The sequence below is a fragment of the Saccopteryx leptura genome, chromosome 7 (assembly GCF_036850995.1).
Source record: "Saccopteryx leptura isolate mSacLep1 chromosome 7, mSacLep1_pri_phased_curated, whole genome shotgun sequence".
NCBI lineage: Eukaryota > Metazoa > Chordata > Mammalia > Chiroptera > Emballonuridae > Saccopteryx > Saccopteryx leptura.
Genome location: NC_089509.1, coordinates 48304247 through 48328511, shown reverse-complemented (window position 1 = coordinate 48328511; position 24265 = coordinate 48304247). Strand labels below are relative to the sequence as shown.

At 38.2% G+C, this 24265-nt stretch overlaps 1 protein-coding gene and 1 non-coding gene across 2 annotated transcripts in view; one reads left to right on the top strand and one right to left on the bottom strand.

The window, feature by feature from the left end:
- The window catches only part of KCNH7 (potassium voltage-gated channel subfamily H member 7), a 587186-nt gene that overhangs the window by 142593 nt on the left and 420328 nt on the right, over positions 1-24265 (top strand). The window lies entirely within an intron of this gene.
- On the bottom strand, positions 13039-13142 carry LOC136379226 (U6 spliceosomal RNA). Its single transcript, XR_010746717.1, has one exon. It is a non-coding gene; the product is annotated as a U6 spliceosomal RNA (small nuclear RNA).

Here is a 24265-nt window from a genome sequence, read left to right as displayed (position 1 = left end):
CTCAGTGCACATGGATGAGACACTTTGTCCACTGAGCCACTCAGCCAGGGCAGTGATTTTATTCCATAGGGATTATTTCATAATGTTGTCCTTTTGGAGTTTTATTGAATTTATTTTCCATAAGCAGCTAGTACCTCAGTCATCAGTTTGTTCATGTGCGAGGAATATAGCTACAAACGGGCACCTACCTTCTTGTGGTGTAAACTGGCAATAAATACTTGAATGACTAATACAAGGTGAGGTGGTAAGAAGAGCTATGAGGGGAAATTAAGTGCGTAAAGGTGTGTGGGGGACACCATTCACTCAGTGTGATAAGAAAGGTCTCTTTGAGAGATTGACAAATAATCACGTCTGAGTGCATATAGCTGGAGTGTTTGTCTACCAGAAGAAACAAGTACAAAGATCCTAAGGACTTTGAGGGATAACAAGGTGCCAGTGAGACTGCAGAGGATTGAGCAAGAGCTGGTGCTGAGAGAGGTGCACCCTCCCTCAGGGAGGTATATGGGAAAACAAGTAATAACCTGGTACTACATATCAGCTTCATCAATTACTATATGTGTGAAATATACTTAACCTCTTTATGTTTTAGATCCACAACTGCCAAATGGGAATACCATTAGCACCATATCGCAGTTGTGGCAATTAAGAAAGAAAACACATGTATAGCACTTGACATAGTGTTACCAGTGATAAGGTATTAGATAAAGGAAGTGAAGATAAGAAATTGTGTCTTTCCAAAAAAAAGAAAGAGTTAAGTATCTTTTTACATATTAAAAGGAGAAACCTTAAAAAAAATTTAACTTTCTAGATCTAGCTACTGATTAGGATTTTCCATGAAGTTATTTCTTTTAACACTTTGTAACTATTGCCGTTTATTTAGTTATATTTTAAGTTTATCTCTCTTAAAATAGAATTTCCTCTCTTCAAAATCTTTATAAAAACACAACTTGTATTATGTTTTTATGCTTTTTTTCATAATCACAAAAGTATTACATTTGTTTAAAAAAGTGTTTTAAAAGCATAGCAATATGAATATCATGGCTGTGATCAAAGCCTATCTTTCCACATGATTAATAAATAATGTAAATACTGAGGAAGGAGGGGCAGCCCCCCCTTCCCACCCCCCCCCCAGAAGGAAGAAAAGAAAAGAATGTAAGGGAATGGAAGGGTAACTGAGTTAGCCAGTTATAGATTAACTACAGTTCTCTGAAAGGTTGCCTGAAACTGGTTGTAAAACAAAGTAAGAAGAACAGGACTTGTACATAGCTGAGACCACTGGTCTGGAATCCCCTTCCCCCATCACAACTTACCCCCCTTCCTGAAATCATAGGAGTGACGTGTACCTTTAGATAAAGGGATCATGAGCCCCTTGCATGAACACAATTGTTCTATTTAAGGTATATAAGATGTAAGGAATCTGAATTCAGGAAGCTCATTGTTTATTGCTTTTTGGGGGGGTCTCACTGCTCTGCTGGCTATTAAAATCCTACTTCCTTCATTAACTTGTCTGGGCATCCCCTTGATTCCTGCTACAATACTAGTAAATTGAACCATTTTCAGTAATTCAATATTGTAGCACTTTTTTGATATTTCATGACTTCATCTTTACATTGACCATCTAGTTTGTCTCAATTTTATTTTGCTGTATGGAACAATAAGCCATAACTATAATTTTTCTCACAAAGGCAAAATGTATGCCATTGCTAAATTGAAATGCAATCAATCTTTCTCAAATACTAAATGTAGAAAAATTGCTTGTGAATGGTTTTAGACTTTTATTTTTGTCTTTCACCATCTTTTCCTGAGCCAGTAGAACATTACTTTAATAATTTTATATATTTAAAATTAAATATATAATATATAAAAATAGTATAAATATTAAGATATTATATGAAATTTTATTATTCATCACTTCTTAAAACATTCTTGTCTACTCTTATTCTATTATACTTTCAGATAGTTTATATTATTTTATCAAATTAATAAAAGTATTGGTGTTTTTATTGTAATTGTGTTAAATTTATGGGTGAATTTGGAAGATCTGATATTTTCTGTTATAATTTTTCCTGTCCGGGAATATTCATGTCTCTTTCTGCCTGTCTGCTGTGTGTGTGTGTGTGTGTGTGTGTGTGTATGTGTGTGTTATTTTACAAAACTCAAATGTAAAGGCAATTCTTTATTTCTCACCTTTATTCTTTCACTTCAACATCATAAACTGTTAGAAAAATGCAAATTAAAACCACAATGAGTTGTCACTATATCCATATCAAAAAGTCTAATTAAAAAAAGTAACACCATGAAATGTTGACAAGAATGCTGAGAAATTAGATCAATCATACATTCCTGGTTTGACTGTAAAATGGTATAGCCACTCTGAAAAAGTTTGCTATTTTCTTTAAAAAAAGAAACACAAAACTATCATACGACTGAGTAATTGCAATCCTGGGCATTTTTCCCAGAGGAATGAAAATTTATGTTCACACAAAAACTTGTACATACAGTAATTTCACAACAGTTTTATTCATTATAGCTAAAAACTAGAAACAACTCAGTTGTTGATCAACAGAAGCAAAAACAGATTGAGGTTCATGTATATTTAAGATAGAATACTACTCAGCAAGGAAAAGGATTGACTTATTTATTGCTTCAAGCAATCACTTGGAAAAAGTTTCAGAGAATTATGTTGAATAAAAAGTTGCATACCACATGATTCCATTTATATAACATTCTTGAAATGACAAAGGTATAGAAATGGAGAACAGGTTGTCTTTGCTAGGGATTAATGACAGGATGTGTGTAGGAGTAAGTAAATGTGGCTAAAATGGACAGTGTGAAATATCCTCTGGTGATGGAAATGTTCTGTGCCTTGACGTATCACTGTCAGTAGCCTGGTTTTGATCATGTACTATAGCTTTGCAAGTTATTACCTATGGGGGAAATTATGAAGGCTGTCACAGGATCCCTGTGTATTATTTTTAAATTGCATTTAAAACTACAATTATCTCAAAATAACAAATTTAATTAAAAGTAAAAATAAATATATGAGTAGAAATTTTTAAAATATATTCTTAAAATTAATTTTGATTGAAATAATGTTAAATTTATAAATACTTTTGGAGTGACCTGACATTCTTGCAATATAAATCTTTTAAGAACATCTCTTTCTCTTTTCCTTGCTCTTGTTTTCTATTTCTCTTTCTCTCTCTCTTCCTTTAGCAAATCTTAGTAATTTTTAAAACCAAATGTAAAGCAATTTAATTTTTCCTCAAATTTTTTTGCTATTGCTCCTGTACTTCTTAAAAGTTTCAAAGTAGAATATTGACCTAGATAACAAAAAGTTTTAAAAAGTTAGATTTTGTTCATTAGGTTCCACATATGACTGAAATCATTTGGTGCTTGTCTTTCTCTGCCTGGCTTATTTTACACAGCATAATAATCTCCAGGTCCATCCATGCTGTTTCAAGGGGTAAGATTTCTTTAACAAAAAAAATAGAAACAGACTTATAGATGCAGAAAAGAGACTGACAGCTGTCAGAGGGGAGGGGTGTTGGGGGGGCTGGGTAAAAAAAGTAAAGGGATTAAAGCCAAAAAAAAAAAAAAAACCCTCATAAACACAGGGGGAAAAAAGCTGGATTTCAACATGCTCAGTCATTTTCCTATATTATCTAGTGTCAAAAATGAATCATCTTCTCCTCAAAGCTCTGAGTGGCCCCGGCTTTACTGAAACAAAGCTTTGCTCTTCCACAGCTGCTGGCCCGTCAGTACACAAAGTAAACCCCACGCAAAAGTCACTGGCCTGTTTCGAAGTACAGTCACTTGACTGACATTTATTTTAGTTAAAAAGATTATTCCTCAAAAATAAAAAATGCATTGCATTGGGACTTAAATTTAAATCATGTGCGTGTATGTGTGTGTGCATATGTGTTCTGTGACTTTTTAACTTGAGATATCTTTTCTGAGTCTAGTTTTTTTGTCCAAAAATGAAAGATAATTCCTATGTATTCTTTCACCTCTTAGTTTCCTAAATTGCTAGATGTTTTACATTTCTATAGTCTTGTAATAGTACTGTAACGATATGTCATATTAAAGTATCTTAAATTACTAGGGCTTCTCGGTAAACGAAGAGATCCTTGACTATTAAGTCTTATCAAAACCTCTTTGACATTCTAATACCTAGGCCATTTTATACTGTAGCCTCATATAGAAGAAGGGACACAGCTTTGAAAGAGACCAGTACAGTTCAAACTTTGTCTCCACCATTTATGGGTAGGATACAACTAAAAGTCACTGAACTTCTCTAAGCCTCCAGTTCCTCATCTGAAAATGGGGACTAGAGGATTACAGATACATCTATATGTCTGACAAGAGGCATATATCTTCATAAACTATTTATTACTATTTGATAATAATGTTTAAAAATAAACTAGTTATTGTCTCAAAAGAAAGATAAGTCTTATGCAGCTTTCTTGTCATCCCAAAATGGAGTATATACCTTAATCACTTTCTCTGAAAAACAGACTGACAGCTATGAGAGAGAATTGGAGAGGGGGTTGGGTGAAAAAGGTGAAGCGATTAAGCAAAAAAAAATAAATAAATAAAACTCATAGGCACAGATAACAACATAGTGATTACAAGAGGGAAAGGGAAGTAGGGGAGGTACAAGAGGGAAAAGGGGAGATATAGGCACAAGGAGGCTAGACTTGAGGTAGTGAATATACATTGCAATATATACATGATATATAATAGAATTTTATCTCTGAAGCCTGCATAAGTTTATTAACCAATGTCACCTCAATAAATTCAACTAAAGAAAAAAAAACCATGAGATATCACATGGAGTTATAAAACTATTTCTAACTTTGTATTTAAAATGAGTCCATATTTGCACTTGATATATATATATATATATATATATATGTTATTTTATATAAAATAATACCAGTTGTGTCAGATAATAGTCTATACCCAAGAACACATAAAAAACTATTATCAATCAATTATTCAGTAGAGACAGTGTTCAGTCTCAAATGATAAATGTGTAGACCTTGTTCAATGCTCTTTGTAGACTTTGATTTTTTTTTAAGTGAGAGAGACAGAGAAAGAGGGAAAGAAAGAAGGAAAGGGAGAGAGATGAGAAGCATCAACTCGTAGTTGCATCACTTTAGTTGTTTATTGATTGCTGCTCATACATGCCTTGATGGGGGGACTTCAGAGTAGCCAGTGACCCCTTGCTCAAGCTAGCAACCTTGAGCCTCAAGCCAGTGACCTTTGGGCTCAAACCAGAGACCATTGGATCATGTCTATGCTTGCACATTCAAGCCCAGGACCCCGCACTAAAGTGGTGAGCCGGCGGTCAAGCCAGATGAGCTCATGCTCAAATCAGCGACCTTAAGGTTACAAACCTGGGACCTCAGTGTTTCAGATCAGCACTCTATCCATTGTGCTACTGCTAGACAAGCATAGAGTTTTATTTTTTATGCAATGCACGTTGCAAAAAAACATTCACCTAAAATAATATTTGAGATAACATTTTATAATATATCTATCACTTTGAGGTATAAAAGATATAATAGAATTAATTATAACATTTAAATTTCTGTAATCCAAACAGAATCTACATGAAAGGCAGAAAGGCTTGAATAATATTTCACAATATTTAATATTAAGACTCATTTCTGGGTCTTTTAACACATTTCCATTTACTCTTTAGAGAATTAATTAAGTTAGTTATTTCTTTTACTAGAGTGTGTATAGGTAAATAAGACTATACATTTTGCTCTAAAAATATTTGTAAATTTGTTCAATGTAAACATAATTTTTTAAACAAATAATCTTTGGTTTCCTAAATTGCTTCATTGCACATTTTTCTAAACAGCTTGTCTCTTGTTCATTTCTGTGTTCCCTTGAACACAGATTTCAATTAAGGAACTTAAGTTTTAATTATAGCTGTGTCAATCAATCACTAAACACATGGTTCTGGGTAATTCAGAAATTTAGGTACTGAAAGAATTCTTCTGATAAATGCTTACTAATTTTAGAATATTTTTTACAAATTCTACTCAGAACCTGACCAAATTTTATCCTTTGTAAAACAAATAAAAACTACTACCCTATTACATCAATTATGTATTGCCACAGTTAAGTTACTTAATAAACAGCTACAAAATTTAAGTTTCAGAGAATTATAAACATTATTTAGCTCAAAAGTAAGCAAGGTCAACTGATCTTAACTGAATTTATTCCTGTGTCTAAAATCAGCCATGCACTGGCAAGGTGATTCTGCTGATGTTGTTGGGGCTTCCTCACAGAGCTGTGGTTGCCTGGCTGTTGACTGATTTAGGATGCCCTGGAGAGGGGCTATGGAGGTCTCAGCTCTCCTCTGTCTGTGTATGTGTGTTTTAAGACTTGATGTTTTTGAGCAATTTTAGGTTCACAGAAAAATTAAGAAGAAAGTAGAGAGATTTTTCATTTAACCTCTTGCCTCATGCCTAGCCTCATTCCTTAAGAATATCACTTTACCAGAACAATTTATTTTACCAAGGCTAAACCTACATGACACATCCTAATCACCCAAAGACCATAGTTTACCTATGGGTTCACTCTCGGTATTGTATATTCAATAATTTTAGACAACTGTGTAATAACATATACCCATTATTATATCATAAAGAGTATTATAAATGCCCTAACACTCTTCTGTATCCTGCATTCATGCCCCACCCCACACACACCCTCATTCTGGGTAACCACTGATAAATTTACTATCTCCATAGTTTTGCCTTTTTTAGAAAGACATATAATTGGAATCATACAGCATTAGCATCTTAGACTGACTTGAAAGTAATATGCATTTAAGGTTTGTCCATGTCTGTCTAAGGCTTTATTGCTCATTTTTTTCAGTGCTGCAGAATATTTCATTGTCTGAATGTACCAGTTAATCCATTAATCTACTAGGCATTCTTGGTTGCTTCCAAATTTTGGCAATTGTGAATAAAGCTGTTATTAATATCCATATGCAAATTGTTTGTGAATGTATGTTTTAGTTTTTTTGTTGTGAATGCAAAATGGCAGTCACCTTGAAGACAGTTGGCAGCTTCTTACAAATCAAAACATATTCTTAAGATATGATCTAGCAATTACACTTCTTGGTATTTACCCAAAACATATGAGAAAGCAATCAATGAACAACTAAGGTGTCACAACGAAAAACTGATGATTGATGCTTTTCATCTCTCTCCGTTCCTGTCTGTCTGTCCCTATCTATCCCTTTCTCTGACTCTCAATATTTACCCAATATTGCTTTGGGTAAATACCAAGAAGTGTAATTGCTAGATCATATCTTAAGAATACGTTTTGATTTGTAAGAAGCTGCCAACTGTCTTCAAGGTGACTGCCATTTTGCATTCACAACAACAATAAGTGAGCATTCTTGTTGCTCCACATCCTCGCCAGCATTTGCTGTTTCAGCATTTCAGATTTTGGCCATTCTAATTACACAACTATATGTAATAATATCTCAGTGTTGTGTTAATTTGCATTTCCCTAATTATGATGTGGAGTGTTTTTTCATATGTTTATTTCCCATCGGTATATCTTCAGTTGGGGTGTCTGTTAAGGCCATTGGCCCATTTTTCAGTAAGGTTATTTGTTTAGTTTTATTGACTTTCTAAGAGTTCTTTCTATATTTTGGATAATAGTACTTTTTTTTCTTTTTCTTTTTCTTTTTTTTTACAGAGACAGAGAGAGTCAGAGAGAGGGATAGATATGGACAGACAGACAAAAAAGGAGAGAGATGAGAAGCATCTATTCTTCATTGCTGCTTCTTAGTTGTTCATTGATTGCTTTCTCATATGTGCCTTGACCAGGGGCGACAGCAGACCAAGTGACCCCTTGCTCAAGCCAGCAACCTTGGGTTCAGGATGGTGAGCTGTGTTCAAACAAGATGAGCCTGCGCTCAAGCTGGCGACCTCATTGTTTTGGACCTGGGTCCCAGTCTGATGCTCTATCCACTGTACAACCACCTTGTCAGGCTTTTAGATAGTACTTGTATCTGAAAAGTCATCGCCATACCTAAGGTTATTTATGTTTTCTCTCATGTTATTTTCCCAGAGTCTTATAGTTTTGTATTTTACATTTAGGTTTGTGATTTGTTTTTTATTAATTTTTGTAAATGAAGTAAAATAAGTCTATGTCTAGATTCAGTGTTTGTGGTTATTTTGTTGTTCCAGCACCATTCGTTGAAAAGATTATCATTGTTCCATTATATTGTCTTTCTTCTTTTGACAAAGATTAGTTGGCTATATGTAATTGGGTTTATTTTCTGGCTATCCTTTTCTTCTTCATTGATCCATTTGTCTATTCTTTTGCCAATACTACACCCTCTTGAGGATGGTAGCTTTATACTAAATCTTGCTGTCATGTAGTGTTAGTCCTCAAACTTTATTCTTCTCCTTCAACACTGTGTTGGCTATTCTGGGTCTTTTGCTTCTCCATATAAACTTTAGAATCAGTTTGTCAATGTCCAAAAAATAACGTTTTGGGATTTTAATTGGGATTTTATTTAATCTGTAGATCAAGTTTGAAAGGACTAAAATCTTATTAATATTTTCTTTCTTCCATGAACGTGTAATATATCTCCATTTATTTAGTTTTTTCATTTTATTTATCACCACCATGTGTTTTTATTCTTTAGCAGGTTGTCCTCAATATGTTCTCATGGTAACACTTGAGGGATAAGCACTAAGTGGAAACATTAAGCCATTTTTTAAGTTTCTGCTTGTGTCACAATTACTAACATACAATTGACCAAAGCAAATAACATGGATAAACTCAGAATAAGGGGCAGTGGAATATACTCCAAATTCTTGCTGTAAAGAACTTGTGTCCCATGGACACAAAGCTTAAGAACTGGCGCCAGAGCATCAGACTGGGACATGGAGGACTCAAGTTCAAGACCCCAAGGTTACTGGCTTGAGTGCAGGCTTCTCTTGTTTGAGCAGACTACCAGCTTGAGCCCAAGGTCGCTGCCTTGAACAAGGAGTCATTTGCTCTGCTGTAGCCCCCTGGTCAAGGCACATATGAGAAAGCAATCAATGAACAACTAAGAAGCTGCAACGAAGAATTGATGCTTCTCATCTCTCTCCCTTCCTGTCTGTCTGTCCCTATCTGTCCCATCTATCACACAAAGAAAAAAAGAACTGGCTCCATACATGAACAATCTTCATAATAACTTATCACATAGGGTTGTTGTGAAAATAAAATAATGTATTTGAAAGCTCTTTGTAAATTATAATGTTTCTTTCTCTTTTTTTTTTAGGTTAGAGGAGGGTAGATAGTGAGGCAGACTCCCTCATGCACCCCAACTGAGATCTTCTTGGCAATCTTTTCTGAGGCTGATGCTTGAGTATGAAGCTATTTTTAGTGCCTGAGGCTGATACACTCAAATCCTTTGAGCTATCTTGAGTGCCCAGAGCCATGCTCGAACAAATTGAGCCATTGGCTGTAGGAGTGGAAGAGAGAGAGAGAAAGGGGAGAATGACGTGGGAGGAAGCAGATGGTTGCTCTTCCTGTGTGCACTGACCAGGAATTCAACTGGGGCATCCATATACTGGCCAACACTCCATCCACTGAGCCATTGGCCAAGGTCTATAATGTATTTTTCACATTCTGTTACTACAAACATTCTCATTATTGTTATGACATTCATAATAAAGCTGTCATGACAAACATATCTTAGAACAAGAGTTAGCAAACTCTAGCTCACAGCCTACTTTTGTCCTATGGCTTTTTTTAAATACAGGCCATGAGCTAAGAATAGTTTACATTTTTGAATGACGGAAAATAAATAAAATTTAAGGATATTTTGCATCTTGTCTCAATAGTATGAAATTCAAATTTCAGTGTTGATAAGAAAGTTTAATTGGAACACAACAATGCTCACTAAATTTACACGTTGCACATAGCTGCAATTGCACTACTATGGTAGAGTTAAGTTGTTTCAACAGGACTCATGTTGACCACAGCAGTTATTTTACTATCTGGCTGTTTACAGGAAAAGCTTGCTGACCTTGTTGCTCGCTGACCCTTTGTTATATAGATCTTAGGTTTTTAAACAGACATTTTTAAAGAAGTCTAGCATGATTATGTGGATTACTCTTCTAAGATCCTTCAGTGACTATTTGGAAGGATTAGGAGTAATACTAGAGGGGTCCTCGGGTTACGACACAGTTCTGATCCTACAACGGTGACGTAACTTGAATTTTGTTTTGTTTTGTTTTTTTGTATTTTTCTGAAGCCGGAAATGGGGAGAGAGAGTCAGACAGACTCCCGCATGCGCCTGACCGGGATCCACCCGGCACGCCCACCAGGGGCGACGCTCTGCCCACCAGGGGGCGATGCTCTGCCCCTCCGGAGCGTCGCTCTGTTGCTACCAGAGCCACTCTAGCACCTGGGGCAGAGGCCAAGGAGCCATCCCCAGCGCCCGGGCCATCTTTGCTCCAATGGAGCCTTGGCTGCGGGAGGGGAAGAGAGAGACAGAGAGGAAGGGGGGGGTGGAGAAGCAAATGGGCGCTTCTCCTATGTGCCCTGGCCGGGAATCGAACCCGGGTACCCCGCACGCCAGGTCAACACTCTACCGCTGAGCCAACCGGCCAGGGCCGTAACTTGAATTTTGGTGTAAGTCAAAATACACCCTAGCCTACATCACTTACCTACCCTAACACACTTGTACAATCACAATCTAGAACATAAAAACACAGCTAAGCCACAGGAAAAGGAAAAGGACATAAATGTACTATTCTGTATAGTGTACTGAGTATTCTTCCGCCACACACAACCAAACTACCTTGCCCACTTAGTCTGTAAGTACAACGCTAATGGTGTATACTGAAACACTCACATCTCAATTTTTAAAAGGTTTTTATGGGAATGAGAGTTATAAATTCAAAATGTCATATGTCAAAACTGTCATAACCCAAAGACCCCCTGTATATGCGTTTTGAGTAACAGCACTAATAATGTACTTGTTTTGTCAGCTTAACTCCTACTTTATATTCTTCTCTCATTGCTCTTTTGCTCTGTTTCATCTACCAGCCTCACACTAGCTGGCTGTCCCTCTGCAGTGTCCTTGCAACTCAGGTTTGGGCAATTAACTGATGTGAGTCTCAGTGACCAGTTGTTCCTTGCACATTTCATCTCAAGCAGAAGTCCAGCCGTGGAAGCGCCCAGCCAATACTCCCATCTGTCAGAGGCAGCAAGAACGATGACCACCTCCCAACCCCCTCCAGCTGGGGCAAGCAGCCTCTGACCTAACACTTTAGGATCTAAATAGACAGGAACCTTCATAAATAAGTGAATACTTAGTAAAAGAAATAGCCTGGCCTGGCCAGGCAATGACGCAGTGGATAGAGCGTCAGATTGGGACACAGAGGACCCAGATTCGAAACCCCAAGGTCAATAGCTTGAACATGGGCTCATCTGATTTGAGCACAGCTTACTAGTTTGAACTCAAGGTCACTGAACAACTAAATCAATGAACTAAAGTGCCGCAGCAAAAAATTGCTGCTTCTCATCTCTCTCCCTTCCTGTCTGTCTGTTCCTCTCTCTGTCTCTCTTTGTCTCTATCACAAAAAAAATAAAAAGAAAAGAGAAGAAAATATCCTGTTATAGAACACTTATAGTCTTTCTGAATCTGAATATAGATTCAGAAAGACTATAAGACAAGGTTCATTAGATTTTTCTTTCACATTTATAGTTTATACTTCATACTTGTTTAATAAATTAATGTTTGTTAAATAATTATGCATCAGAATTAAAACCTTACATTTAAGTATAACTATGTTTGTATCTTCTGTCTTCAATTTTTAACAGTATTTACTTATCTATATATGTATTTGATTTTATAGTTATTAAACTAGCATGAGTAATTTTACATACTTCTGCTCTGATCCTCACACTGGATATAAAGTGGTTTTCTAATTCACCTCTACTTCTTCCTTTGGAATTAACTCATTCTCAATTCTAAAGAAGTCCTAAGTGTTTAGTGCATTTTGGGATCAAAATATCATTAATTTTGTCCAGAGCAACCAACCACAAGGCATGTCCTTTATTTATTATTAGAGATTTTTCTAGTTCAGACTGCAGTTTTCTTAGCACTCTGTCTCAGAATGTGCCTTCCCACTTAGTCTCTCAAATGATGAAACAAGGAATTTCCATCTTCTCCTTCATTTGACGGTAAATGCCTTATCTTTGGCTACTTTCTCCAATAATAAGGAATTATTATTCCAACATCCTGAATCAGTTATCTGAACTCTATACACATGTTTCCTTCCACATACTAAAAACACAAAGCTACATCCTGCAACAACAACATTCAAGTGGCATTTCACAATCAAATGCAAATGATTATTCTCCTTTATTTTAAATAAAGTAGTAAATATGTTCCTCTGCCTGGTAATGTTCCATAAATTGCTCTAATAAGTGATTCTTGGAAAGTAAAAGCTGATTAACCTCTAATGCTTTATAAACAATCATTTAAATTTTACATGTTAAAAAGTTATAGTAAACAAGTTTGTAGAAGAGCAGTATTAAGGCATTTGTGTGCCATAAAATTCCAATACAGATGTTTCTAAATTCACCTATTTTAAGAACATTTTGAGAATGGTTTGATCACTTAATACTTCTTCCTCCTTTGTTTGAAAATCACTCTGACAATTTGTTTCAATTTTATTTTCTACTATTCTGAGTGTAGAGGAGTAGGTTTATCTCAACCACTCTTCTTTTATGCATTAAAAAGACAGTTCTTTGTCATGAAAAGTGAGAGGAGAGAGTAGTGGAGGGGACTGCAGACCCCTTTCCCTGTGCTGTGGATCAGCTTCCCTGAGTGGGGTGGAGGTGGGATTTGGAGACTGATAATGAAGTGAAACAGGAGGCACTCTCAGAAAGTACCCCAACATGTGTGCTTAGAACTGCAGAGGAAGATCTTGTGGTCTAGAAGCACTTTCCTGTGATTCTCAAAATTGTTTTTTTCCCCTTTGGTTTTTTAAAACCAAATGCTTCACAAATTCATGTGTCGTCCTTGCACAGGGGCCATGCTGATCTCCGTGTCATTCTAATTTTAGTGTATGTGCTGCCAAAGCAAGCACTGTGATCCTCAAAATCTTTTATTCAGATGACATTAAAGGTTTTCATTGTGTTTTAATTCTAAAAAATGTCAAGAATTCAGTAGCTAAAAATATGATGGGAAAAACCTTAAGAGAGTAAAAAATGTAACCACTTGAAGTGCCAAATGAAATGTCCTGTACATGAGCGCATAGCACACCTTGACCAAAGCACTCTGTTGTAAACCGCTGGGGAGAAAAGCAACATCCTAAAAGCAGAACAATGAAAAAGGGACTAAGACAGATGAGAAGAGAGGGTGAGAAGATCTCTTCTTGTCTTCTCCTTTTGTCTTCTCCCAGCTCTTTACCTTTTCATATTTATTGCCTTCAGCCTGTGTTTACATATTTGTTTTGGTCCCTTTTTCTTTCTTTTCCTTCTCCTTTTGAAGATAATAGCTATTGTAAACCTGCTTCACTGCTGGAAAAGGTTTCTGCTGTGTGCTCCTTCTTTTATGGAAACAAAAGCACATCTGTTGTTTGAAGCCTTCAGAACTTACTCTGGCTGGCTGGCTTCTAAGCTGTGAGCATAGTTTATACCCTTTTCAGATTTTGAGTTATGTTAACTGCTGAACAGAGCCATGGCTACTGGTGGTTAGGAAAAAGTCCTGTGATGATGCATGGGCACACAATAGCTCCAAAGTCATTCTTTTAATGGAAAGAAGGGGAACTAAATTCCTTTTGAAACGTGTTACTGAAAATGCAGAATATAGGTGGAAGCAGGCAATATTTTGTGGGTTCTGCTGAACCCACATTCATGTTCATTTGGAGCTACCCACAAAGTGTGACTTATAAATCAGTCTCCATCATTAGAAGAAATCAGTGCATGTGCCCTACATATTCAGTCTATGGTACTTTTAAATGTTTATTTCTTTTTTTTTTATTGAATTTATTGGGATGACATTGGTTAATAAGATTATATAAGTATCAGGTGTACAATTCTATAACACATCATCTGTATATTGTACTGTGTGTTCACTACCCCCAAGTCAAGTCTCCTTTCATCACCATTTCCCTCCCTATACCCTCTTCTACCTCCCTCCACCCCCTTTCCCTCCTCCCTCCATCCCCCTTTCCCTCCTCCCTCCATCCCCCTTTCCCTCCTCCTTCCACCCCCTTTCCCTCCTCCCTCCATCCCCCTTTCCCTCCTCCCTCCATCCCCCTTTCCCTCCTCCCTCCATCCCCCTTTTCCTCCTCCCTCCATCCCCCTTTCCCTCCTCCCTCCACCCCCCTTTCCCTCCTCCCTCCACCCCCCTTTCCCTCCTCCCTCCATCCCCCTTTCCCTCCTCCCTCCACCCCCTTTTCCCTCCTCCCTCCACCCCCCTTTTCCTCCTCCCTCCACCCCCCTTTCCCTCCTCCCTCCATCCCCCTTTTCCTCCTCCCTCCATCCCCCTTTCCCTCCTCCCTCCACCCCCCTTTCCCTCCTCCCTCCACCCCCCTTTCCCTCCTCCCTCCATCCCCCTTTCCCTCCTCCCTCCACACCCCTTTCCCTCCTCCCTCCATCCCCCTTTCCCTCCTCCCTCCACCCCCCTTTCCATCTTCCCTCCACCCCCCTTTCCCTCCTCCCTCCACCCCCTTTCCCTCCTTTTGGCAAAAGTCTTTTATGTGTATATACCTATCCCCAAAGGTCCAGAAGTTTCTCACATTTCTGCTTTATCAAGGTGTTGCTGCTCAGAGACTTTTTTCATAGTAAAGGCAGAGAGTAACAGATTAATAGTGGTAATTGCAGCCACAGTGAAAGAGTTCTAAAACCACAGTACCTTTCCAAATCTCTGCTGGTGCTAAAGACCTCGAGATGACATCTGGATTATTGCTTTAGAAATATATTCAGCCCAGAGGGCATGCACTGAATGAAATAGGCACAAGAATATCATGTTATCTATATTTTTTCTTAAAAACTCCTGCCCTTGCTACTTGGTTTTCACATATCATTTCAAAGCCTTTACTGTTATTTTTAGATAAGGATTTTTCAGCCTTGTGGAAGTGTAGTCTAAAAAGCATAATGGTTATTTTTAACATCTTACAAGAAAGTGTTTGATGTGGTTGTTGAATTAAACTGGTACTAAAGAGGATCATCACAGGAACCCAAAGCAAAATTGAGAAATGGTCATTTGGGGCCATAGCAGGACCAAAGATATGTTCAATTTGATCCATAATACAGGGTGAGGCAAAAGTCGGCTTACAGTTATTCATATGAAAAATAACACAACAATTAATAAGTAAAAATACAAGAATTAACTCTGTGTTTCCTATATTCACAACTGCCAACCTGCCTTTGCCACACCCTGTATTTGAGGAGAATTCTAGCCAACTTTTTAAACCTTTCCATTTCACCTAAGAGCTTCAGGTTTCTAGTTTCTCCTGAAATGCTGGAAGATCTAGCTACTCTAGGCCAGCGTTTTCACACAACAAAACTGGTTCCAGCTCAGTAACAGCAGCTTCTAAGGGCAGCTCTGGCCGATGTCGGCAGAAATACCTGACAGCAGTCCGCACCCTCATACAATGGCTGTGTTACATACATACCTGGACTCCTCCCACCGCGCAAGTCAGGACCTGCACGTCACCTGTCTTGACGGCTTTGAATGTATGATCTTTATTCCAACAAAGTGCTAAAATTGGAGCGTCTTCCAATTTTATAGCAGTGCCAACATGTTTCTATTTGCCGTGCATATATGTAAACACCGCTTTATGATGACACTTTGTGAAATCCTACTGCAGAGTGGACTCAGTTTTCCCTAGTAGCAGTACCAAAGATTGACCATAGGCATGGATCATCAGCAAATCAGAAGAAAACAAAAACAGAAAGTTCTGAAATAATTCAGAATCTTTGTCAAAAATGTCTAGAAACAAACTAATTTTATTTGACATACATGTTTTATATTTTAATGGTTAATTTTGTATTGTTTCAAATTCCTATGGTGGTTTCCAGAATGAATTTAGTGTTTTCAAGTATGTAAAGAATTTATTGGGCTAACTCCATACTGCTTTCCACAGTGGCTGCACCGGTATGCATTCCCACGAACAGACCACTAGGGTTCCCTCTTCTCCATAGTCTTTCCAGCATTTGTTGATTGTTGATTTTTTTTGAGGAGAGCCATTCTGACAGGTGTGAGGTGATTTCTCATTGTGATTTCAACATACATATTTCTCTGATGATTAGTGGCATGGAGCATATTTTCATATGTCTATTGGCCATTTGTATGTCCTCTTAAGGAAGTGTCTACTCAAGTCTTTTGCTCATTTTTAAATGAATTGTTTGGGGTTTGTTTTTCTTTTCTTTCTTTCTTTTTTTTTTTTTTTGTGCTGAGTTTTATGAGTTTCTTATACATTTTGGATATTTATCCCTTATCAGATGTATCAGTGAATATGTTCAGCCATTCAGTGGGTTGTCTTTTTATTTTGTAGACAAAATGAAAAACTTTTCAGCTTTATATAGTTCCATTTGCAATCCTACTTCTGGGAATTTGTCCTAAGCATCCTAAAACACTAATTCTAAAGAAGATATGTACCCCTGTGTTCATTGCAGTATTATTTCCAGTAGTCAAGATCTGGAAACAGCCCAAGTGCCCATCAGTAGATAAGCAGATTTAAAAAAAAAAAGCTGTGGGTCATTTACATAATGAAATATTATGCAATCACAAAAATGAAGGTAATCTTACCTTTTGTGACAGCATGAATGGAACTGGAGAGCATTGTGCTAATAAAATAAGCCAGTCAGAGGAAGACAATTATCATATTTCATTCACATGTGGGATCTAACGAACTAAAAACTAAAATAGAAACAGACTCATACATAGAGAGCAGGCTGACAGCTACTGAGGGTGAGGGATGGTTCAGTGAGGGAGGTGGAGGAAAAGAGTGAAAAAGCACACACACAAGAAAAGAGAGAGATAAAACTCATAGACACAGAAAACAGGGTAGTGATTGTGGGGGAATGGGGAGGAGGTGGAGGATGATATACTGGGGCTAAATTATGATGGACAAAGACTTGACTGGGGTGGATGAACACACAATACAGTGTACAACGATATGTTGTAGAATTGGGCACCTGAATCCTGTATAATTATGTTAACCAGTGTCACCCCAATAAAATGTAATTAAAAAGAAAAAGAATTTATTAAGCTAATTCTGAGCAACTGGTTTTCATAGCTTTTTTTTTTTTTTTTTTTTTTTTTTTTTGTATTTTTCTGAAGCTGGAAACGGGGAGAGACAGTCAGACAGACTCCCGCATGCGCCCAACTGGGATCCACCTGGCACGCCCACCAGGGGGCAACGCTCTGCCCACCAGGGGACGATGCTCTGCCCCTCCGGGGCATCGCTCTGTCTCGACCAAAGCCACTCTAGCGCCTGGGGCAGAGGCCAAGGAGCCATCCCCAGCGCCTGGGCCATCTTTGCTCCAATGGAGCCTTGGCTGTGGGAGGGGAAGAGAGAGACAGAGAGGAAGGAGAGAGGGAGGGATGGAGAAGCAGATGGGTGCTTCTCCTGTGTGCCCTGGCCGGGAATCGAACCCGGGACTTCTGCACGCCAGGCCGACGCTCTACCACTGAGCCAACCGGCCAGGGCTTTCATAGCTTTTTTAAGTTTTGAAGGTAATTTTGGATGTCAGATTTACTTTGTTATTATGAAGCAAAGATATTTTAACATTTGATCATCTCTGTTCTATGGTTGTCAAATCCCTGTCGTTCTTGGACTCTAGTGTATTCCAACTCAATTCTTTTTTTCCCAACCTTTCCACATGTACTGTTGAATGACCAAGTGTGTGCCTTTACAGTTTCAGTAGCTATGCACATTTTGGGGATCTGCTATGTATTGGCCAGTCTGTGAGGGTACAAATTTTAAGTTCCACAAACGGTCACAAGAGAAACTCATCTCTAAGGGCTGGGAAAGAAAAAGTGCTGAGGAAGGGCTTGAGTGGAGCATTAACAAAGGGAAAGATGACTACTAAGCCAGTCAAACGTATTCTATATATACACAATGAGAAAAATGGCTTAGAGATAGGAAAGTTGAGATGTTGAGAAAAGTCTGAACAGATTGGCTATTTGGAGTAAAGATTTGCAAGTGACATTGGGGAAAGAATGTAGTGAGCCTTGAATTTCAAGCTTAGGAGCTCAAAGTTTATTCCATATAGATAAGAAATAGCCACAGAAGACTCAGACCAAAGATATTGGTATACCTTTTCAACAGTTAATTAATCAATAGCATTCATTCATTAAGTATTTATTAAATATATATTATGTACCACACAGTGCTCTAAGTGCTGAAAAATAAGCATGAATAAAGATCAAATTTTAGAATCAGTTACAGAAGAAACAAACAAAATGCAGGAAGACTAGTTAGGACATTATTATGGCCAATGAAGCTACTACTTAAATCTCCACTTCAAACACATGCACACACACACACACACACACACACCATACTATCTTGTCTTAAACCACACTTAGAATGTCCTGACACCCCTACTTCACCTTCTACATGAACAATTAAGAACCTGTGCTTTAGTGAAACAGTATTACAAATGTTTACCCATCTTACTCTCAATTGCTTTAGGGGATAGAAAAATGCTAATAAGCACCAGATTGAGAGGGATGGTGTTCATGGTTTTGATTATCACCACCAAAAAACCAGCACCAGGGTCCAGGATTCTCAACACTTCACTGTTACGCATTATTTCCTTTTTTTTAAACCAACACTTTTTAGTGTTTATTTAAAGCCAGATCTGTTTTCGATACTTTATTTTAAACTTGTTTCAGTTTTTAATCATTCAGTGTATTTTTGTCTTCAGAATTAGAATGAATTCCATTCAATGATCACAATAAAGTTATGAGATAGATAATAATATAATTTTTATTTTATACATGATAAAATTTAGTCATGGTTGGAAGTATGGATTATTAACACTACACTAATGACAAGCATCAGCATATTACTGCCCCTCTACTAACACTGATTCTAAACTTGATTCTTTCATTTAATGATTCTTCAAATAGTAGCAATAACAACATGAGATAATTTACTGGCTTTCTACCACGTACTTTTATACTATGTGTTGAAACTAGTACTAGGTGATTCTAAAGCTGTACTAATACTTTCTACTTCAATAGCTGTTTCATCTGGAATTCTGTCACTCTGATCTTACTTGTCCCTAGACTTAGATAGCACCCACAATATTCTTTCTCTGGTCTCTCTTCAAGATGATAGAAAGTGAATACAAGGTTGCTGAGAGACTCTACTGTAAGTGCAAATTATATACTTGCAGTCAAATTCTCACTACCTATAAAAACTCATTCTACTTTTATCCCTAGAAGTTATCTTTTGCACTTATTGAAAAGCTTTTCCTATCATTTACCTTACCTTCAGAAGTCCCCAGTTTCTGCCCCTGCACTCTTTATTCTTAGTTAATGGCTTTGGAGAAAATAAGCTTCCTTAGCACTTCCAAATGTTCCTCTAACATTTACAAGGTACTCTTTATTCTCACCCATCTCCCTCCCCTCCTTTGATCTTGTGTTAAAGGATGAAGTGTTCCCCTAGAGAGGAAGCTAATTGCTCTATTTATACTACTAAGCTTATGCCCTTCAATTCTTTCAGGACTTTGATCCTCAATGGTGTCATTTTCCTTAATTATTTTTTTTTCTTTAGTCCTACCTTATATTCCTTGGCATACAAATACCAGTCTTAGTTTTAGTACCAAGACTTTCTCTGGACCTCGATAACCATGTAGCTACAATCCTGTCTTTAATTGTTTTGTCCTATGGACTCTCACCTTAAGCCAGTCAATGCTTTACTTATTTATTCAACAAATAACTCTTAAGTCCCTACTATATGCTAAGAAGTATTCTAAGCTCCAGTAAGCTAGCAGTAAACAAAATAAAGGTCCTTGTCTCTATTGCTCCTAGATTGTAGGACTGGGACAAAATAATATATAAGAATATATTACACTATGTTTGAAAATTAATAAGTTGGCCCTGGCTGGTCGGCTCAGAGGTAGAGCATTGGCCTGACATGTGTAAGTCCTGGATTTGATCCCTGGTCAAGGCACACAGGAGAAGCAACCATCTGCTTCTCCATCCCTCTCCCGTACTTTCTATCTCTCTCTTCCCCTTCTGCCACCATGGCTTGAATGGTTCCAGCAGAGTCTTCCCCAGACACTAATGAGGGTTCCATGGCCTCACCTCAGGTGCTAAAATAGCTAGGTTGCCGAGCAATGGATCAGCATCCTAGACAGGCAGAGCATTACCTGGTAGGGGGCTTGCTGGGTGAATCTTGGTCAGGATACATGCGGGAATCTGTCTCTGCCTCCCCACCTCTCACTTAAGAGAAAAAAGGAAAGAAAATGAATAAGCTTAATAGAAAAATAAAATGGCAAGGGCACTGGGATGTGAGTAGGAAGGTTGTAATTTTATTTTTCCATTATAGTTTACATTCAATGTTATTTTGTATCAGTTTCAGTTCTGCAGCATAGTGGTTAGACAACATCTGCTTTTCTTTTTTTTTAAATTTATTTATTTATTTGTATTTTTCTGAAGCTGGAAACAGGGAGAGACAGTCAGACAGACTCCTGCACGCGCCCGATCAGGATCCACCCGGCACGCCCACCAGGGGCAATGCTCTGCCTACCAGGGGGCGATGCTCTGCCCCTCCGGGGCGTCGCTCCGTCATGACCAGAGCCACTCCAGCGCCTGGGGCAGAGGCCAAGGAGCCATCCCCAGTTCCCAGTCCATTTTGCTCCAATGGAGCCTCGGCTGCGGGAGGGGAAGAGAGAGACAGAGAGGAAAAAGAGGAGGAGGGGTGGAGAAGCAGATAGGCGCTTCTCCTGTGTGCCCTGACCGGGAATCGAGCCCGGGAATCGAACCCGGGACTCCTGCACACCAGGCCGACGCTCTACCACTGAGCCAACCAGCCAGGGCCAACATCTGCTTTTCATAGTGGTCCCCATCCCGATATTTTCAGTATCCATCTGACATCATACATAGTTATTACAGAATTATTGATTGCATTCCCTATGTTGTACTTTACATCCCTATGACAACATTGAGAGGTTGTAATATTAAATAGGGCATTGAAGGAAAAGTGTCACTGAGAAGTAACACTTTTTTGAGGAAAGTTTAGATGAAAGTTATATCTGGGCAGAGAAGGAACCAAGAGCCAAAGTCAAAAGCCTGTGACTGAATAAGATGTGGTCATTCTAAAAACTATAAGGTGGTTAGTCTGGCCAAAATAGAATGAATGAGAAGAAAAGTCATAAAAGATAATGTTGAATGGGTCAGATAAGGTCACTTCTTCTGTATCTCACTCTTTTACCTGTTTTTGGTACTCATTCTGTATTTCTTTATGTCATATACATATCTCATCTTCTTTATTTGAACATCATTTTCTTTAGAGCAGGGTTTAACTTTATTCATTATTGTACCTCTCTCACCCTTTACTTTTGTGATGTTGATAAAATAGATGAGCTTAATCAGTATTTCTTTAATAAAATTAAATGAAATAAATTATGACATTAAAAAGAAAGCATTTCTTTTTAAATATATTTAAAATTATTTCAATTAAAATTTTTTAGATGACAGCTGGGTGTTATCTACACAGTTTACGGTGAAGGCTATATAATTTATATCCTCCAGTTTTAAGCAGAATCATATCTAAATTTGGCCATTATCAACTGACGTCAAAGCCTTCTCCTTAAAGTTTAATGATACCAGACTTTTTACCATTTTTGCATTTATAAATTTTATGCTTGGTCTTTTAATTCTAAAGAAGTATCAAATGAGTTCCCAAATGTAAACTTAAATTTGTAACCAAGCCTTGCCCCCCAAAACCTTAACAAAAATGGAATCAATAGAATGTTTTATAGTCACATAAACTTGGATCCTCTTTCTTTGATTTCCAAATTCAAGGAGAAAAATGATGTTTTTTAAATGTGAAACTTGCCTGACCCATGGAAGTACAGCAGATAAAGAGTCAACCAAGAGTCAACCTGGAATGCTGAGGTCACCAGTTCGAAACCCTGGGCTTGCCTGGTCAAGTCACACATGGGAGTTGATGCTTCCTGCTCTTCCTCTTCCTCCTCTCTCTCTCTCTCTCTCTCTCTCTCTCTTCTCTCTAAAATAAAGAATAAAAGAAAAAAAGAAAAAATTAATAAAAAGAAAACTCTTAGGGGAAAATATGTAGACTGTCAAAAGATGTGCTGGTTCCAATCAAGAGAGTGGCGTAGAGAAACCCAATACTTGAATCCTCCCACAATTACATCAAAATTACAACTAAATTACAGAAAAACCATAATTCAGAACCACTTGAAATCTAGCTAAATGGAAGTCCTACAACTAAGGATGTAAAGAAGAGGCCACATTGAGACTGGTAGAAGGGGCAGGGACACAGGATGGGCTGTTCCCACACCCACAGGTGATGGATAAAATCCAGGAGTGATATCTTGGCTCCAGAGGTCCCATTTGAGAGCCTCACACCAAGCCCCCGACATTAGGGTCCCAGTATCAGAAAGAGAAGTCCTCTTAACTTCTAACTGTAAAAACTAGCAGGGATTGTGGCTGAGTAAAATGAACAGCTGCTCGAGTCTCTGGCAGATCCTCTTAAAGGGCTCACACACGGACTTATTTGGACTCACTCCCTCTGAGCTCCAGCACTGTGGAAGAAGTTTAAAAGAACCAAGGATATGCAGGGGAAAACTAGATTGTCTGTCCCAGGGCAAGAGCTGGGGGGATAGCTTTCTGCCAAACAAAAGTATTTAGAGAAGTCATTTTTTCTTTTCTGAGTCTCACCACTGCCCTCCACACACAGACACATGCACATAAAGCCAGCAAGTGGATGCCATATCTGAGTCTCCATCACCTACCTGGTGATTCCCTGGGACCCTGCCCCCACCCAATTTGTAGGTCCACCCAAGCCATTTCCAGTATTTTTTTTTATACTAATACCTTGTCTTGGCTCATGCTTCATACTTTTCTAAAATCCCTCAAAAAAGCAGCATCTGGCCCTGGTGTGCCCCATAACTCTCACTAAGTGGCTTTAAACCCAGACATAGGTGCACTTGGACTTGTTTTTCAGCTTGGCTTCTCCTGAACACCTCCAAGTCCAGCACAAGTAGCAACAATCTGCAGATTGCTTTGTAGCTCATGCCAGATGGTCTTGGACAGGGCACAGTTGGTGGCTGACCTTGGCCTTTAGCTCCTGACAGCCTATGAGCCTGTGAGCCCAGTGGACAGCTTCAGACCACATTGCAGCACCACCCAACCACCTCCACAATCAACACACTGAAGGGGTGGACTTAGCAGGCATCAGTTCCCTGCTGAAGTAAGTCTTGCTCTGTGGGGTCAGCTCCTTCACCGCTGATCCTCCATGGTAGTCATAGCCAGTTTTTTTCAGTCTATCTGCCTGGGGAGAATTTCTCCCATCGAAGTGCCAATTGAGGGGTGTACACAACACACCTAGAGGCACACCTAGTGAGCTCAATTCAGATTATCCAAGAGGCTTTGTCCCTGGACCCTTCAGGACACCTAGGAGCCTAGGATGTCTAGTAGCTCTGCCTAATACATAGAAACAAACACAGGCAGGCTTCTAAAATGAGGAGACAAAAGAAATGTGTTCTAAAAGAAATAACAGAGCAAAGCTCCAGAAGAAGAACTAAACAAAATGGAGAGTCTATTAGATGCAGAGTTAAAAACCCTGGTTATAAGTATGGTCAATCAAATTAATGAGAACTTCAACAAATAGATAGAAAACATAAAAATGGAGATAGAAAACAAAAAAGAACCAGTCAGAAATAAAGAATTTACTAACTGAAATGAAGAATACATTCAGGGACCCATCAGTGGGAGTAGATTAAGCGAGGATCAAATCAGAGATTTGAAAGATAAGGAAGCAGAAAAGATTCAGTCACAATAACAAAAAGAAAAAGAATAAAAAAGAATGAAGATAGTATAAGGAGCCTCTACTTCAAGTGTACCAACATTTGCAACGTGGGGGTGTCAGAGGAGAACAGAGTGATCAAGGAACTGAAAGCCTATGTGAAAAAATAATGGTGAAAAGCTTCTATAACCTGGTAAAAGAAATAGACGTACAAGTTCAGGAAGTACAAACCGCCTCATCAAGATGCTCAA